At 45.6% G+C, this 16,824-nt stretch overlaps 1 protein-coding gene across 6 annotated transcripts in view; it reads left to right on the top strand.

The window, feature by feature from the left end:
- Positions 1-6,360: 6,360 nt before the first annotated feature.
- CLCC1 (chloride channel CLIC like 1) overlaps positions 6,361-16,824 on the top strand; it is a 39,638-nt gene continuing 29,174 nt past the window's right edge. For 3 of the 6 annotated variants that reach the window (XM_025384793.1, XM_025384755.1, XM_025384746.1), the window contains exon 1: positions 6,361-6,480. The gene's annotated coding sequence lies outside the window, so the exon portion shown is untranslated. Of the gene's footprint in view, positions 6,481-6,982; positions 7,531-16,824 lie in introns of those variants that run through there. The other 3 variants (XM_025384765.1, XM_025384783.1, XM_025384774.1) reach the window with 3 other exon arrangements.

The raw sequence follows: 16,824 nt of genomic DNA, 5'->3' as shown, positions 1-16,824 counted from the left end.
TGTGTGTCTTCTATCTCTTTTATCCAAGATTTAGAGAACTTTCTATCCTTAATATATTGTGAAAGTTGACTAATAAAAGCCTAACAATATGTATAAATTCAAACTCAAGAGTATGAATATGTCAAATTAGGTAATCACCCAACAGGTTCACTGTGCCCTCTGTCTAGATAGAGCCAATGTATTCAAGACATGGGAATTGCAATAGAGAAAGAGTTATTCATGCAGAGACAGCTGTGCAGAAGACTGGAGTTTTATTATCACTCAAATCACTCTCCCTGAGCATTCTGGGATCAGAGTTTTTAAGCATAATTTGGTGGGTGGGGTTCACTCCTAATGAATTGGGAGTGCTGATAGGTTGGGTTGGAGATGAAATCATAGGGAGTCAAAGTTGTCTTCTTGAGTCAGTTCCTGGGTGGGGGCCACAAGATGAGATGAGCCAGTTTATCGATATAACTGGTGCCAGCTGATCCATCAAGTGCAGGGTCTGGGAAGTATCTCAATCTCTGATCTTAGGTTTTACAGTAATGATGTTATCCCCAGGAGCAATGTGGGGAGGGTCAGAATCTTGTAGCCTCCAGCTGTATGACTCCTAAACTGTAATGTCTAATCTTGTGGCTAATTTGTTATTCCTACAAAGGAGGCAGTCTAGTCCCCAGGCAAGAAGGGGGTTTGTTTTGGGAAAGAGCTATCACTTTTTTTTTTTTTTTTTTTTTGAGACAGAGTCTTGCTCTGTCACCCAGACTGGAGTGCAATGGCAGTGGTGTGATCTTGGCTCACTGCAACCTCTATCTCCAGTGATTCTCCTCCTCAGCCTCCCAAGTAGCTGGAATTACAGGTGCGCACCACCACACCCAGCTAATTTTTGTATTTTCAGTAGAGACGGGGTTTCGCCATGTTGGCCAGGCTGGTCTTGAACTCCTGACCTCAAGGGATCTGCTCACCTTGGCCTCCCAAAGTGCTGGGATTACAGGCCTGAGCCACCAAAGTTAGTTTGGCCTACGACCAGGAATGAACAATGACAGCTTGGAAGCAAGATGGAGTTGGGGAGATCAGATCTCTTTCATTCAGTTACAATTTTGCAATTTCAACTTAGGAAGAAATAAAATACAGCTAGCTTGTGGGTATTCAATAGGTACACAAATTTTCTACCTTTCAGGCATGAAGAAGGGAATTCTGCTAAAAGTAGGCCACAATCTCTTCTTTTTTAATTTTTGACATGAAGTCTCTCGCTCTTGTCCCCAGGCTGGAGTGCAATGGCATGACATTGGCTCACTGCAACCTCCACCTCCCAGGTTCAAGCGATTGTCCTGCCTCAGACTCCCTAGTAGCTGGAATTACAGGTGCCGGCCACTACGCCTGGCTAATTTTTGTATTTTTAGTAGAGACAGAGTTTCACCATGTTAGCCAGGCTGGTCTCGAACTCCTGACCTCAGGTGATCCACCCACCTCAGCCTCTCAAAAGTGCTGGGATTATAGGCATGAGCCACCATCCCCGGCCCAGTCTCTTCTTTAGTTTACTTTCATGTTGAATTTCACACATTTTAGATATTAGATAAGTTGTGTTAAGTTTAAAACTAGGAAAATAAGCTATTTCTCGGAGACCAGTTCAAGTTCCTGGTTAAAAATATTCATAAAATTGTGTATTCCACCTTCATCACTCTCAGGGAGAAAAGATTCTCCTGGACATTAGGTATGGAATTCATTTCTTTTACTGCAGTACATTAGATAATAAGCACCACGGCTGGGTGTGGTGGCTCATGCCTGTAATCACAAGACTTTGGGAGGCTGAGGCGGGTGGATCACTTGAGGTCAGGAGTTCGAGACCAGCCTGGCCAACATGGTGAGGACTAAGCTCCGATTTTTTTTTTTTTTTAAATCTTGCCTAAATTCCCTATCTAGGGGGGTCTGGGGAGTCGTGCCTTACAAACCATGAATTCTCATCAGATGGGTTTTATTTAATCCTGTATATCGTGACTTGCTTTCCACTCTGACTCTGGCATAACAGGAAAATCAAAATGTTTTACCCCAAAATACATTTTCTTGCCATACCTGGAAATTGCCCTGTAAAGTCTTTGGTGGGAAAAATGCACATCCTATAAAGAATCCCTTTTCCCCTTTGTTTTCCTTCCTTTCTTTCCAGATCCAGGAGGTATTCAACTTAGAACCAGGCACCTTTTTAATTCCCGTAAGAAACATTTCACAACCTGCTTTCTCTGAAGTCTTTTATCTGAGTGCTTCCTCTGCACAATAAAACTCCGTCTCCACAATCCTTTATCTTAACCTGAACATTTCCTTTGATCCCAGGTCTTCAGATAAACTCAACCAATTGTCAACCAGAAAATGTTTAAATTTACCTATAGCCTGGAAGCCCCCGGCTTTGAGTTCTCCCAGCTTTCTAAGTCAAACCAATGTATTTGTTAAATGTATTTGATTAATGTCTCATGCCTTCCTAAAATACATAAAACTAATCTGTACCTTGGGCAGGTGTTCTCAGGACCCCCTGAGGGCTGTATCACGGGCCATGGTCACTCATATTTGGCTCAGAATAAATCTCTTCAAATATTTTAGAGTTTGACTCTTTTTGTCGACAATGGTGCAACCCCGTCTCTAAAAAAAAAAATAAAAATAAAATAAATTAGCCGGGTGTGGGGGCGTGTGCCTGTAATCTCAGCTACTCAAGAGGCTGAGGCAGGAGAATCGCTTGCTTGAATGCGGGAGGTGGAGGTTGCAGTGAGTCAAGATTGTGCCACTGCACTCCAGCCTGGGCGACACAGCAAGACTCCCTCTCAAAATAATAAGCACCAGAAATTGTTATATTTGCTTCAATAAATAGTTGGTCACATATGTCATTTTTTGTTTGTCTCCACATGTCTTCTGCATGGGGGTGACTAGGTTCTTTGAGGTTCACATAAAAGAGAAAATGAGAGGACTGAAGTATCTATACTCTCAGGGTCCATCTCATTTGGGAGTGCAAGGAAGGGGAGTTGGGGTGGATGGGTAGTGCAGAGGTTCTTAATTATTCCCAGGGAGGACTTTGAGAGGTCTGCTCCAATTTTATTTGTGTGTTTGCCTCATCAAGTTGAGAGATTATTTCTATTTTTAAAATGTTTAATTTTTAAATTTATTACATCAGGTTGTATTGACAAAGTCTTGCTCACTAGAGCCTAGAACTCCTGGGCTCAAATGATCCTCCTGCCTCACTCAGCCTCCCAAGTAGCTAGGACTACAGGCACATGCCACAATGTGGGGCTAATTTTTTATAGAGATGGGGGTCTCACTATGTTACCTAGGCTGGTCTCAAACTCCTGGCCTCTTAACAATCCTCCCACCTTGGCCACCCAAAAAGCTAACATTACAGGCATGAGACACCACACCTGCCCCCAAATTTTATTTTTAAAATGTTTATTTTTTCAAAATTGTAATGTCGACAGAGTCAAACTCTGTAAAATATTTGAAGAGATTTATTCTGAGCCAAATGTGAGTGACCATGGCCCATGACACAGCCTCAGGAGATCCTGAGAAGATGTGCCCAAGGTGTTTGGGCCACAGCATGGTTTTATGCACATTTTAGGGAGCATAAGACATCAATCAATACATGTTAAATGTACATTGGTTCAGTCCAGAAAGATGGGACAACACAGAGGTGGGGGTAGGGGGATGGACTTGCTGTCACATTGGTATCTTATTGCTACAAAGTGTATCAGTGTTAAGGTCTCTGTTTGTTTGTTTGTTTGTTTGTTTCTCCTGAGACGGAGTCTCGCTCTGTCACCCAGGCTGGAATGCAATGGCATGATCTTGGCTCACTGCAACACCCACCTCCCAGGTTCAAGTGATTCTCCTACCTCAGCCTCCCAAGTAGTTGGCATTACAGAGGCCCACCACTATGCCTGGCTAATTTTTGTGATTTTACTAGAGACAGGGTTTCACCATGTTGGCCAGGCTGGGTCTTGAACTCCTGATCTTAAGTGATTCACCCGCCTTGGCCTCCCAAAGGGCTGAGATTACAGGCATGAGCCACTACACCCGGCCTCAGGTTTACTTTAGAATGCCCTTGGCTGACAGGATGGGTCTATTTAGTCGGTTGGGGGGCTTAGAATTTTATTTTTGTTTTACAGTAAGAAGCCAAAGGACACAACAGAGTGAAAAGGCAACCCACTAACAGGGAGAAGACGGGGCTGGGTGTGGTGGCTCATGCCTGTAATCCCAACCCTTTGGAAGGCTGTGGCAAGAGGATCACTTGAGCCCAGGAGTTTGACACCGGCCTGGGCAATACAGAGAGACCCTGTCTCTAAAAAAAATGAAAAGAAAAAGTGGGAGAAGATATTTGCAAATCCTATCTGATAAGGTGGTTAATATCCAGAATGTACAGGGAACTAAAACACAACAAAAACCCACTAAAAAAATGAGCAAAGCCAGGAGTTCAAGGCTGCAGTGGGCCATGATCATGACACTGCACTTCAGCCTCGGTGACAAAGTGAGACCCTGTCTCTTAACAAAACAAACGGGTAAAGGACTTGAATAGACATTTCTCCAACGAAGATACACAAATGGCATGGCTGATAAGCACATGAAAAGATGCTCAACATCACTGGCCATTAGCAAAAGGCAAATCAAGACCACAATGAGATACCTCACACCTATTAAGATGGCTACTATACAAAAATAAAAAGATGTCAGCAGAGATGTAGGGAAATTGGAACCTTTGTGCACTCTTGGTAGGAATGTAAAATGATGCAGCCACTATGGAAAAGAGAATGGCAGTTCCGCTCGGCACAGTGGCTCATGCCTGTAATCCCAGCACTTTGGGAGGTCGAGGCGGGCGGATCACGAGGTCAGGAGTTCGAGACCAGCCTGGTCAACATAGGGAAACCCCATCTCTACTAAAAACACAAAAATTAGCCGGGCATGGTGGTGCACGCCTGTAGTCCCAGCCACTCAGGAGACTGAAGCAGGAGAATCGCTCGAACTCAGGAGGCAGAGGTTGTGGTGAGCTGAGATCGCACCACTGCACTCCAGCCTGGGCAACAAGAGTGAAACTCCATCTCAAAAACAAAAACAAAAACAAAACAAACAAACAAGAGTATGGCAGTTCCTCAAAAAAATTAAAAATAGAATTACTACATAATCCAGCAATTCCACTTTTGTATATATTGCTCAGGAGTTGAAAGCAACAGATATTTGAACATCTGTGTATATACCCAAAAGGGTTAAAAAACAGATATTTGTATATCCACGTTTATAGTATTATTTCACAGTAGACAAAAGTGGAAACAACCTGTTATCCATTAACAGATGACTGAATGAACTGCCATATATATAAAGTGGAATATTATTCAGCCTTGAAAGAAATTCTGACACATGGATGAACCTTGAGGACATTATGCTAAGTGAAATCAGTTACAAAAAGACAAATGCTGTATGAATCTTTATATGAAATACCTAGAGTAGTCAAATTCATAGAGACAGAAAGAATGGCAGTTGCTGGGAAGAAGGGAGGGGAAGAATGAGGAGTTACCATTTACTGGGTACAGAGTTTCAGTTTTGCAAGATGAGTGCTGGAGACGGATGGTGGTAATGGTTGCACAACAATGTGAATGTATCTAATGCCACTGAATTGTACCTTTAAAAATGGTTACAGTTTTACCATCTTTACAGTTTCTCGAGATTGCAAGGCCAGCAGTTAAAGACAAAAACAAAACTTCACTATTTCCAACTGCCCTACAGTGTGCAGACCTTTCCCTTGTCCTGCCCTGAGTAGAACTACAGTTGTCATCCGTGATTCTCCCTTTAAAAAATGCTTGTGGCCAGGAGCGGTGGCTTATGCCTGTAATCCCAGCACTTTGGGAGGCCGAGGCGTGCGGATCACCTGAGGTCAGGAGATCGAGAACAGCCTGGCCAACACGGTGAAACCCCGTCTCTGCTAAAAAGACAAATTAGCTGGGTGTGGGGGTGCGCGCTTGTAGTCCCAGCTGCTCCGGAGGCTGAGACAGGAGAATTGCTTGAACTCGGGAGGCGGAGGTTGCAGTGAGCCGACATCGCGCCACTGCACTCCAGCCTGGGCAACACAGTGAGACTCTGCCTCAAAAAAAAAAAAATCATGCTTGCGTTTCATGGCGAATGTTACACATTCAAACTTATCACATACATTAATAGTAACAAAATATGTTTTCTATCCGTTGTATATATTTGAGTTCCAGGCGAGATTTCCTTCGCAGAAAGAGTTCCGCAGATGAAAAGGAAAAGAAAATCCGTGGCCAAAGTCACCCGCGCGCTGAGGCCGGTCCCACTACTGGCCCCGCCCAATCAACAAGGCCAATCAGCGGCTCGCAACGGGGAGGGACACGCAGCCGCCAGCCGAGCAAGTCGATGAGGGGGCGCAGGAAGCACGCTGAAACGCTGGGCCGCGGCAAGCTGTGCGACGTCTTCTGCGGCCGGCCTGGGCAGGTGTCTTCCTCCGGAGGCAGGCAGGGGATCCCGGACGTGAGTCCGTGCAGTTGGGTGTGTTGTGCGGCGTGTGGGGCGGGGCGTTACGCCCCGGCGGGTACCGCGGCCTCGCGGCGCGGACGCTGGGGAGGTCGCAGGCGCGACCCGGGGCGGGAACCGTGCTCGCTGCGCAGCGTCGGCTCCGGCCTGTGGGTGCCTCGGGCTCCTCCCTCGGCTCCCGCGCCGGCGGCTGCGTGTCCGCCGTGGTTGTGCGCATTCCGGGGAGGTGCTGGGCCCAGAGAGCGGCCTACGGAGAAGGCACAGCGAGTGCAAAGCGAGACCCGGGCGCAGATTGAATTATGTTGGCTTTGGTTATCTCTGAAAACTTTAAGCATAATTTGAATAAATGCTGTCAGCAGAATAGCTCGGATTTAGTTGTAGTTAATTTTGTAAAACTTCAAATTTGTGAATTAACACAGTTAACAACAACAAAAAAGGACACAAAACAACCTCCAAATCGATTTTTTTTTTTTTTTTTTTTTTTGAGACGGAGTCTTGCTGTGTCACCCAGGCTGGAGTGCAGTGGCGCTCTCTCAGCTCATTGCAACCTCCGCCTCCCGGGTTCCAGCGATTCTCCTGCCTCAGCCGCCTGAGTAGCTGGGACCACAGGTGAGCGCCACCACACCCGGCTAATTTGTAAATTTTATTTGTAGAGAAGGGGTCTCCTTGTGTTGCCCAGGCTTGTCTCTTAACTCCTGGGCTCAAGGGTTCTTCCCATCTTGGCCTCCCAAAGTGCTGGGATTACAGGCATGAGCCATCGCGCTTGACTTCAAATCTGATTTGAGTGTAAAAAGTTAGAGATACCATAAGCTGTAGGTTTATAACTAGGTGGTGAAAAACAATTCAGGTTTTCTTTATGATAGTGATTATGAAATGTTCTTCCCAGACTAGCTTTATCGTCATCTGGGAAATTGTTAAAAATGCAGATTGACAAGTTTGAGAGCCGTGGTTCCAAGAAACTACAGAATCACACGAACTAAGTTGCAACCTCCCGACGTATGCCCTGGTACTTCTAGCCTAATGCAGGATTTGACTCTACTAATCCAAGTTAGTCTTGCCTTTCCCATTACTCATGTGCATTCGTTGAAACCAAAGACTTTCTTTTGTGTCCATATGTACTCAATGGCTGGCCGTCTGCACGGAGATCTGTGTTTCCTGGTAGTTCTCCAGTCTAGAAGCTACTATAATTTACTATATATATTTTATATAGTAAAATATATAACTATTCGTTCTAACAGGTCTTCTCCACTCTAAGACCCTATCCTCTCAGAGAAGCCCCTGAGAGCCTGTTAGTACTTTTGCCCTGGAGAGGCAGTTTAGGTGGAGCCAGTCTGGGTTCTACCACTTACTAGCGTAGTGGTCTTGGGCAAGTTACTTTGTGTGATCTGTAAAATGAAGATAAGTGAGGATAAGATTACTACTTCCAGTAGTTTTGTGAGGATTAAATTAATGTAACAGTGTTTGGCACATAGTAACAAAATATTAGCTCCTTTTAAGAGGGAGTTTTGCTCTTGTTGCCCAGGCTGGAGTGCAGTGGCGCCATCTCGGCTCACCTTAACCTGCACTCCCCGGGTTCAAGCGATTCTCCTGCCCCAGCCTCCCGAGTAGCTGGGATTACAGGCATGCGCCACCACGCTCTGCTACTTTTGTTTTTAGTAGAGACGGGGTTTCTCCATGTTGGTCAGGCTGGGCTGGAACTCCCAACTTCAGGTGATCCTCCCGCCTTGGCCTCCCAAGGTGCTGGGATTACAGGCGTGACCCACCGTGCCCGGCCTTTAGCTACTATTATATATATTATAATTTACAAATTATTAGTACCGAAGCCTGAGACAGGAGAGAAATGGTAAAACTAGTAGGGACTGCGGGAGAGAGAGAGAAGTATCCCCTGACAAGTACTAGAATGACATAGGTGCTACCATTAAACGAAGCCAGCTAGGATGGTTACTTTTGATTAACACTTTGCTACTCAAGAGTGTGGTCTGCGGCATCACCAGGAGCTTGTTAGAAGTGGAGAATCTCAGACCTACCTCAGATTTACTGAATCAGAATCCTTTTTTTTTTTTTTTTTTAACAAGCTCTCCAGCAGGTTTAGATGCAGCTTTGTTTGGAGGAAGTGTGAGATTCGTTTTAGGATTTCTCAAGGAATTCTAGCCTTCGATCAGTGACCATGGGGATCTGGCAGGAGGGCTTGAATTTCTAGCTGATTCTTCTATTCTGTCTTACCCTCCGGTCTTCCATCATTTCTACATTGCTAATCTCTATCCCTGGAGAAATCTATGGAACTGCTGGTTATTATTGGAGAAAGTAACATAGTTGCCAATAGTATGACTTTGTGGATGTCACTGTCAAAACTCAGCTGCCTGGCTGGCACGGTGGCTCACCTGTAATCCCAGCACTTTGGGAAGACAAGGCGGGGGGTGGGGGGATCTTTTGAGTTCAGGGGTTCGGGACCAGCCTGGGCAACATAGTGAGGCCCTGTCTCTATAAAAAAGAAAAAAAAGCTCTCAACTGCTTGACAGGCTTTTCATTCACTTCCCTTTGTATAATGCCTCCTGTAGTAAGTACTTTTTTTCCGCTTCAACTCTCCATTTCCCCCATCTTAACCTCCCCACATACAGTGTTAGAAATGCAAATTACTCTTAGTAATTTCTCTGTCCACTTGATATCATATTATAATATGAAATCTGTCAACTTCTCTTTTTGCTTTTGAAATTTTGTCTTCATCCCTCTTCATTCATTTCTATTTATGGAGTGCATAACCTCATTGCCTATGAAGAACCCTTCCTGTAACCTTGATTTCATGCACTCCCATCTTGGAGCCTGTCTCCAGTTTACACACTCCCTTTGTCACCTACTTCTTAACCACTTAGAGAATTAGGCTTCTCACTGTCATTCTCTGAAAGGTCATAAATGGCCAACTAATTAACCAATCTAATGGCTTTTTTCCAGACTTTATTCCTCTCCACTTCTCTGAAGTATTGAATATGCTTGATACCTCTTTCTTGAAATTAAGCCCCTCTTTGGTTTTTGCCCATTGCATTTTTTTGGCTTGCCCTCTATTGCCCTTATTAGCCTTCAATCTCCTCTCCGGTATTTGCTTCTTCCATGGCTTTCTTCCTTAGCTGAACTCTTAATTTTTTCCAGTACAGTATACAGTTATTCAGTATTTCTAAGTATCTCCAGAGCATAACAGCGAATTTAGTGGGTTTTTTTTTTCTTTTTAATTGAGTCAAGGTCTTGCTCTGTCACCTGTCTTGGAGAACAGTGGCATGATCACGGCTCATTGCAGCTTCAACCTCCCTAGCTCAAGTGATCCTCTCACCTCAGCCTCTCCAAGTAGCTGGGAATATAGATGTGCGCCACCACACCCAGCTAAATTTTAAGTTTTGTAGAGATGGAATCTCCCTGAGTTGCCCAGGCTGGTGTCAAACTCCTGAGCTCAAGTGATCCTCCTGCCTTGACTTCCCAAAATGCTGGGATTACAGGCATGAGTCGCCACAACTGGCCAGAAACTATTGTTCTATATATTTTGTGAAGAGCTTTGGTTGTTCAGGCAGGAGGGTAAATCTGGTCCCTGTTACTTCATGTTGGCCAGAAGTAGGAGTTGGGGAAGTGTGTTGGAGTACAGAGTCCCCCCTTTACTCTTGGGGGATACATTCTAAGACCCCAGTAGATGCCTGAAACTTCAGATAGTACTGAACCTTATATATATTCTGTGTTATTTCCTATACATCTATACCTCTGCTAAAGTTTAATTTATTAGTTAGGCACAGTAAGAGATTAACAGCAATAACTAACAAGATAGAAAAATTATAACAATACACAATAATAACAGTTATGTACTGTGGCTGGAATTTTTTCACTTTGAGGTACGACAGCAAAACTAGCATGAATTTCTTTCTCCTCCTGTACAATTTCATGGATACAAGTTTTGTTCTTAACATAGATCTTAGCAACCTCATCATATGAGTTTTTTTTTTTCTTTCTTTTTTCTTTAATTTTTTTTTTTTTTTCTTTTGAGACGGAGTCTCACCTTGTCACCCAGGCTGGAGTACAGTGGTGCGTTCTCAGCTCACTGCAATCTCTGTCTCCCAGGTTCAAGTGATTTTCCTGTCTCAGCCTGTCAAGTAGCTGGCATTACAGGTGTGTGCCACCATACCCGGCTAATTTGCATATTTTTATTTATTTATTTATTTATTTTAAGACGGTGTTTCACTCTTGTTGCCCAGACTGGAGTGCAATGGCGCGATCTCAGCCCACCACAACCTCTGCCTCCTGGATTCAAGTAATTTTCCTGCCTCAGCCTCCCGAGTAACTGGGATTACAGGCATGTGCCACCACACTCGGCTAATTTTGTATTTTTTTGTAGAGACAGGGTTTCTCTATGTTGGTCAGGCTGATCTTAAGCTCCCAATCTTAGGTGATCTGCCCACCTCGGACTCCCAAAGTGCTGGGATTATAGGCATGAGCCATTGCGCTTGGCCTATTTATTTATTTTTTGAGATGGAGTCTCACTTTGTTGCCCTGGCTGGAGTGCAGTGGCATAATCTTGGCTCACTGCAACCTCTGCCTCCTGGGTTTAAGCAATTCTCCTGCCTCAGCCTCCCAAGTAGCCGGGACTACAGGTGCCTACCACCATGCCTGGCTAATTTTTGTATTTTTAGTAGAGACAGGCTGTGTTTGCCACACTGGTCTCGTACTCCTGGGCTCAAGTGATCTGCTGGCCTCAGCCTCCCAAAGTGCTGGGATTACAGGCATGAGCCACTGCGCCCAGCCCTTTTTTTTCTTTATTAAGTTGAGAACTTTAACTTTTTCACTTAAAGGAAGCACTTTATGGCTTTTCTTTGACATATCTGAATTGCCAGCATTGTCACTCCTATGCTTTAGGACCATTATTAAGTAAAGATTCCTTGAACACACACACTGAGATACCACAGCAGTCGATCTGATAACCCAGATGGATACTAAATGACTGGAGTGTGACACCTACAGTGTGGACATCGTCCCAGGTGGGATGGAATAGGACAGGAAGAGAGTTCCTCACACTATCTGGAGCTGCGCATAATTGAAAACTTAGGAACTGTTTACTTCTGGAATTTTCCATTTAATATTTTCAGACTGCAGTTGACTGTGGGTAACTGAAACCTCAGAAAGCAAAACCGTAGATGGGGGTACCACTGTAGAGTTACTGTGTCACTTTGATCCGAAACCTCCACCTGAATGATTCCTTTAACCGTTCCCGCTAGGCTTTCTCTGTTAAAGCTGCTGTGCCAAATCCAGGGGTCAGTTTGCTGCCCTCTGATCGCCTGACCTCTTAGCAGCATTCAACTTATTTGTCTGTTCTCTCTTCCTTTCTTCAGTTAGCTTCTGGAATTCCAGCCTCTCTTGGTTTTCTTCCTGCCTCATAGCACTCATTAGAAGTATATCTTACTGGTTCCTCCTCTTCTTTCTGATCCCCGAATGTTGGCTTGCCCTGGACTCAGTCTTTTGTCCTCATAATAGATCTTCTGGTGATCTTACGCAGTCCATCTCTTTTAAACCCCGTCTACATCCTGAGGGCTCTCAAATGCAGTCCCACGGCTCTCCTTAGCTTCATCCTGCATATTTACAGTCTCTACTTGGACATCAGTGGACACCTCAGTTTTACTATATCCAAACAAAACTCTTGATCTTTCAGAACTTGCTGTCTTCCTCAGTCTTTTCTCTTCTCCCAGTTGGCCTGGCCACAAACCTAGAAATTGTACCAAATCTTCACTTGTCCTTACCTACATCCAAATTTTCAGCAATTTCTATAGTGTATTTCTGTATTAGAGTAGCAAGAGATGTTATAAGAAATAAACCCATATGTCTCAGGATATGCCATAAAGGAAATTGATTTTTGCTCACATGAAAGTGAAAAGCTATATTCCCACTTAGTGGGTGGCCTTCCAGGTGGGCCCAGGCACCTGCATAGTTTGGCTGCCCTCCTCCAGGGCTCAGTGTCCTGGACATTCCCAGGTTGGAAGAAGGCAGCTGGGAGGTTTTCATGGGCCAGACCTGGATGTGGTACGTATCCCTTCTACCCGTTGCATTGGCTAGAACTTTACTATTACGCAGCCATACTTCACAAAGAGGCTGAGACATACAGTCATCATTTGTCCAGAAGGAAGAAGAAATATGCCTAGTGACCTATTAGCTGGTCACTTTGCCAAATGTAGTAGGGTCTACCTACAGATTTTAAAAATCTGACCATTTGTCATCACCTTTGCTGCTATCTTAGCTCATGTCACCTTCATCTCTCAACTGGATGACTACAGATCCTCCTAACCTCCTGATAATTTTCCATTCTAATCTCTACATAATAGCCACAGTAATTTCTTTTAGAATGTAAACCAGATTCTATCATGCCTCTATTTAAAAGCCTCAGGTGGCCTCCTGTTACACGTAGAGTAAAAACCACACTCTTTACTGTGGTCTACCACTCCTTCCCTCCCCATCTCCCTGCCTCCCAGCTCATCCCCAAGACCCAGCTGTTATGGCCTCCTTTCTGTTCCTTGACTGCTTCAGCTTCTTCCCCACTCAGGGCCTCTATACTTGCTGCGTCTTCTCTCTGGATGTTCTTCAAATCTTCCTAAGATTATCTTATTTTTCTCCTTAAATGTTCTTGTAGTTACCTACTTGCGTGTAACAAACCACTCTAAAGTGTAGTGGCTTTTTTTTTTTTTTCTTTTTGAGACAGAGTCTTGCTCTGTCACCCAGGCTGGAGTGCAGTGGTGCGATCTTGGCTCACTGCAACTTCCACCTCCCAGGTTCAAGCAATTCTCCTGCCTCAGCCTCCCAAGTAGCTGGGACTACAGGTGCGTGCCACTATGCCCAGCTGAATTTTTGTATTTTTAGTAGAGACGGGGTTTCACTGTGTTAGCTAGGATGGTCTCGATCTCCTGACCTTGTGATCCGCCCGCCTCAGCCTCCCAAAGTGCTGGGATTACAGGTGTGAGCCACCGTGCCTGGTCAAGTGTAATGGCTTTAAACAACACTTTTATTACCGCTGGTGATTTTGTGGTTTTATGGGGTGTGATTGGGCTCAGCTGGATAGTTCTTTTATTCTACATGACGTTGGCTGCATCATCAAGTCAGTCACCAGAGGCTGGACTGGAACCACCAAGATGGCTCAGCCACATGACTGCCATTGATATTAGCTGCAGGCTGGGAGCTCAGTGTGCCCCTGCACCCAGCCTCTTCATGTGACTGGCCTTCTTACAAGGTGGCAGCTGGATTCCAAGAGGGGCGTGTTCCCACGAACATATGTTCTGTCTTAGGATTCTCCAGAGAGACAGAACCATTGAGGGTGGGTAGATGGATGGATGAGAGGGAATTTATTAGCGGAATTAGTTCATATGATTATGGGTGCCAGGAAGTACCATGATAGGCTCTCTACAAGCTGGAGACCCTGGAATGCCAGTAGCCTGGCTCAGTCCAGGTGTGAAAGCCTCAGAACCAGGGAAGCTGATGGTGTAATTTTCAGTCTGAGGCTGAAGGCCTGAGAACCTAGGGGCTGCTGGTGTAAGTTCTGGAGTCTAAAGGCTTGGAGAGCCTGGAGTTCTGATGTCCAGTGACAGGAGAAGAAGAGTGTCCCTGCTCCAGGAGAGAAAAGAAATTGCTTTTTCTCTTTTTTGTTTTATTAGGGTTCCCAGATGACTGAGTGGTGCTCGCCCCTACAGAGGGTGGATCTTCCACACTCAGTCAACTGACTCACAAACCAGTCTTCCCTGGAAACCCCCTCAAACACATCGGAAGGAATGCTTTGCAGTTCTCTAGGTATTCCTTAGTCCAGTCAAGTTGACACTTAAAGTTAACCATCACACGTTCCAAAGCGAAGTAGAAGCAGGCGACCCCCTTGAAGGCTAGGCCCAGAACCATCGCAGCCCCACTTCCACCAAAGGATTTTGGTTCAGTAGTCACAGGGCCAGCCCAGATTCAGGAGAGGGGGAAATACACTCGACATCTCTCCGTGGGGAGAGTGACAAAGCATTTGTGGCTGTCTTGGATTTTAGGGGCCTACCCTGAAATACGCAGCATCGTCTAATCCATATGTAACACTGTCTTGCTTTATTTTCTTAGGATTTATCACTATCTCGAGTTACATGTTTTTGTTTTTGTTTTTTGCCAACTTACTGTCCTTCCCCCCTAGAATGTAAGCTTCCTGAAGAAGACCTTGTCTGTGTAGATTCCTGGGGTCCCTGTCACTTAAGACAGTGCCCAGCGCGGTGGCTCACGCCTGTAACCACAGCACTTTGGGAGGCCGAGGCGGGCTGATCACCTGAAGTCGGGAGTTCGAGACCAACATGGAGAAATCCCTGACTAACATGGAGAAATCCCTTCTCTACTAAAAATACAAAAAATTAGCCGGGTATGGTGGCGCCTGCCTGTAATCCCAGCTACTTGGGAGGCTGAGGCAGGAGAATCGTTTGAACCCAGGAGGCAGAAGTTGCAGTGAGTTAAGATCACACCATTGCCCTCCAGCCTGGGTGACGAGCGCAACTCTGTCTCACACACACACACACACAGCCCAGCCCAGGAGATCGCGCCATTGCACTCCAGCCTGGGTGACAAGAGCAAAACTCTGTCTCACACAGACACACACACACACCCCAGGAGGTCGCGCCATTGCACTCCAGCCTGGGTGACAAGAGCAAACCTCCGACACACACACACACAGTGCCCAATGTACAGTAGGTATTTGGTAAATGTTGAACAAATTAATGCTGAACTCCTTCCACAGCCATATTCTCATTCTGAATTTCTATTTAAAATTAACATCACTGTTTTTGTTGCTGGTAGGCCGAGGTCTGTAGAATTGATCTTCAGAGTGTGCCACATGTGTCCTTCCTGGTTTTGTTGCCACCACTCTTTTAGGCCGAATACCACATCTTTCTTCTGCTTCAGCCACTTTGTTGGATAATGAATCCAGGTTTTCCTCCTCCTCGCACTTAGTGCTAGTTTTTTATTTTTGTTGTTGTTGTTTTTTTTTTTAGAGACCGAGTTTTATGCTTTCGCCCAGGCTGGAGTGAAGTGGCACAATCTCGGCTTACTGCAACCTCTGTCCCCCAACCAGGTTCAAGCGATTCTCCTGCCTCAGCCTCCCAAGTAGCTGGGATTTACAGGTGCATGCCACCATGCCTGGCTAATTTTGTTTTTTTTGGTAGTTTTAGTAGCGGCAGGGTTTCACCATGTTGGCCAGGCTAGTCTTGAACTCCTGACCTCGTGATTCACCTGCTTGGCCTCCCAAAGTGCTGGGATTACAGGCGTGAGACACCGCACCTGGCCTAGTGCTAGTTTTATCTTCCTGCAGTGTGGCTCACATCCCTCTCTTTTGTGAGGTGGAGTCTTGCTCTGTCACCCAGGCTGGAGTGCAGTGGCGTGATCTCCGGTCACTTCAACCTCTGCCTTCCAGGCTCAAGCGATTCACCTGCCTCTGAGTAGCTGAGATTATAGGTGGCTGCCACCACGCCTGGCTAATTTTTGTATTTTTAGCAGAGATGGGGTTTCACCATGTTGGCCAAGTTGGTCTCAAACTCCTGACCTCAAGTGATCTGCCCACCTCAGCTTCCCAAAGTCCTGGGATTATAGGCGTGATCTACTGCTCCCAGCTTTGGCTCCCATCCCTCGTGAGAATTACAGCAGGTGAAGTTCGTCATAAGCTTTTTTCCTCAGCAGTGTCATCACCACCCACCCACCTCTACCTCTCACTGTGTCTATCCTCCCAATTGCAATTGCTGAAGCATACACTTTGCCCTCTGTCTCTGCCTGTCCCATCTTGAGCACTTAACATGTTACCCCTACTTCAGATTCTCATTCCTGTGCAGTCTTTCCACTTTCTCCAGTTGATGTGCATTCTTTTTTTTTTTTTTTTTTGAGATGGAGTTTTGCTGTTGTTACCCAGGCTGGAGTGCAATGGCGCGATCTTGGCTCACCGCAACTTCCGCCTCCCGGGTTCTAGCGATTCTCCTGCCTCAGCCTCCCAAATAGCTGGGATTACAGGCATGCACCACCACTCCCAGCTAATTTTGTATTTTTAGTAGAGATGGGGCTTCTCCACTGTTGGTCAGGCTGGTCTCGAACTCCCCATCTCAGGTGATCCATCCGCTTTGGCCTCCCAAAGTGCTGGGATCACAGGCGTGAGCCACTGTGCCTGGCCAGATGTGCTTTCTTTATCCTTTGAACCTCTAAAATCCTTGAGTCCTTGCTATGGCTTTATTTGCATTTGCTGCTTAACAAACGTTTACTGAATGTCTTTCACGTACCAACCACTGGGCTGGGTGTTGAGGCTGGGGAGATGGAGGGACAAGGTGGAGATGTGAG

This window comes from Theropithecus gelada, chromosome 1 (assembly GCF_003255815.1).
Source record: "Theropithecus gelada isolate Dixy chromosome 1, Tgel_1.0, whole genome shotgun sequence".
Classification (NCBI taxonomy): domain Eukaryota; kingdom Metazoa; phylum Chordata; class Mammalia; order Primates; family Cercopithecidae; genus Theropithecus; species Theropithecus gelada.
The sequence above is the reverse complement of the archived record's forward strand: the minus strand, read 5'-3'. Positions and strand labels throughout refer to the sequence as shown.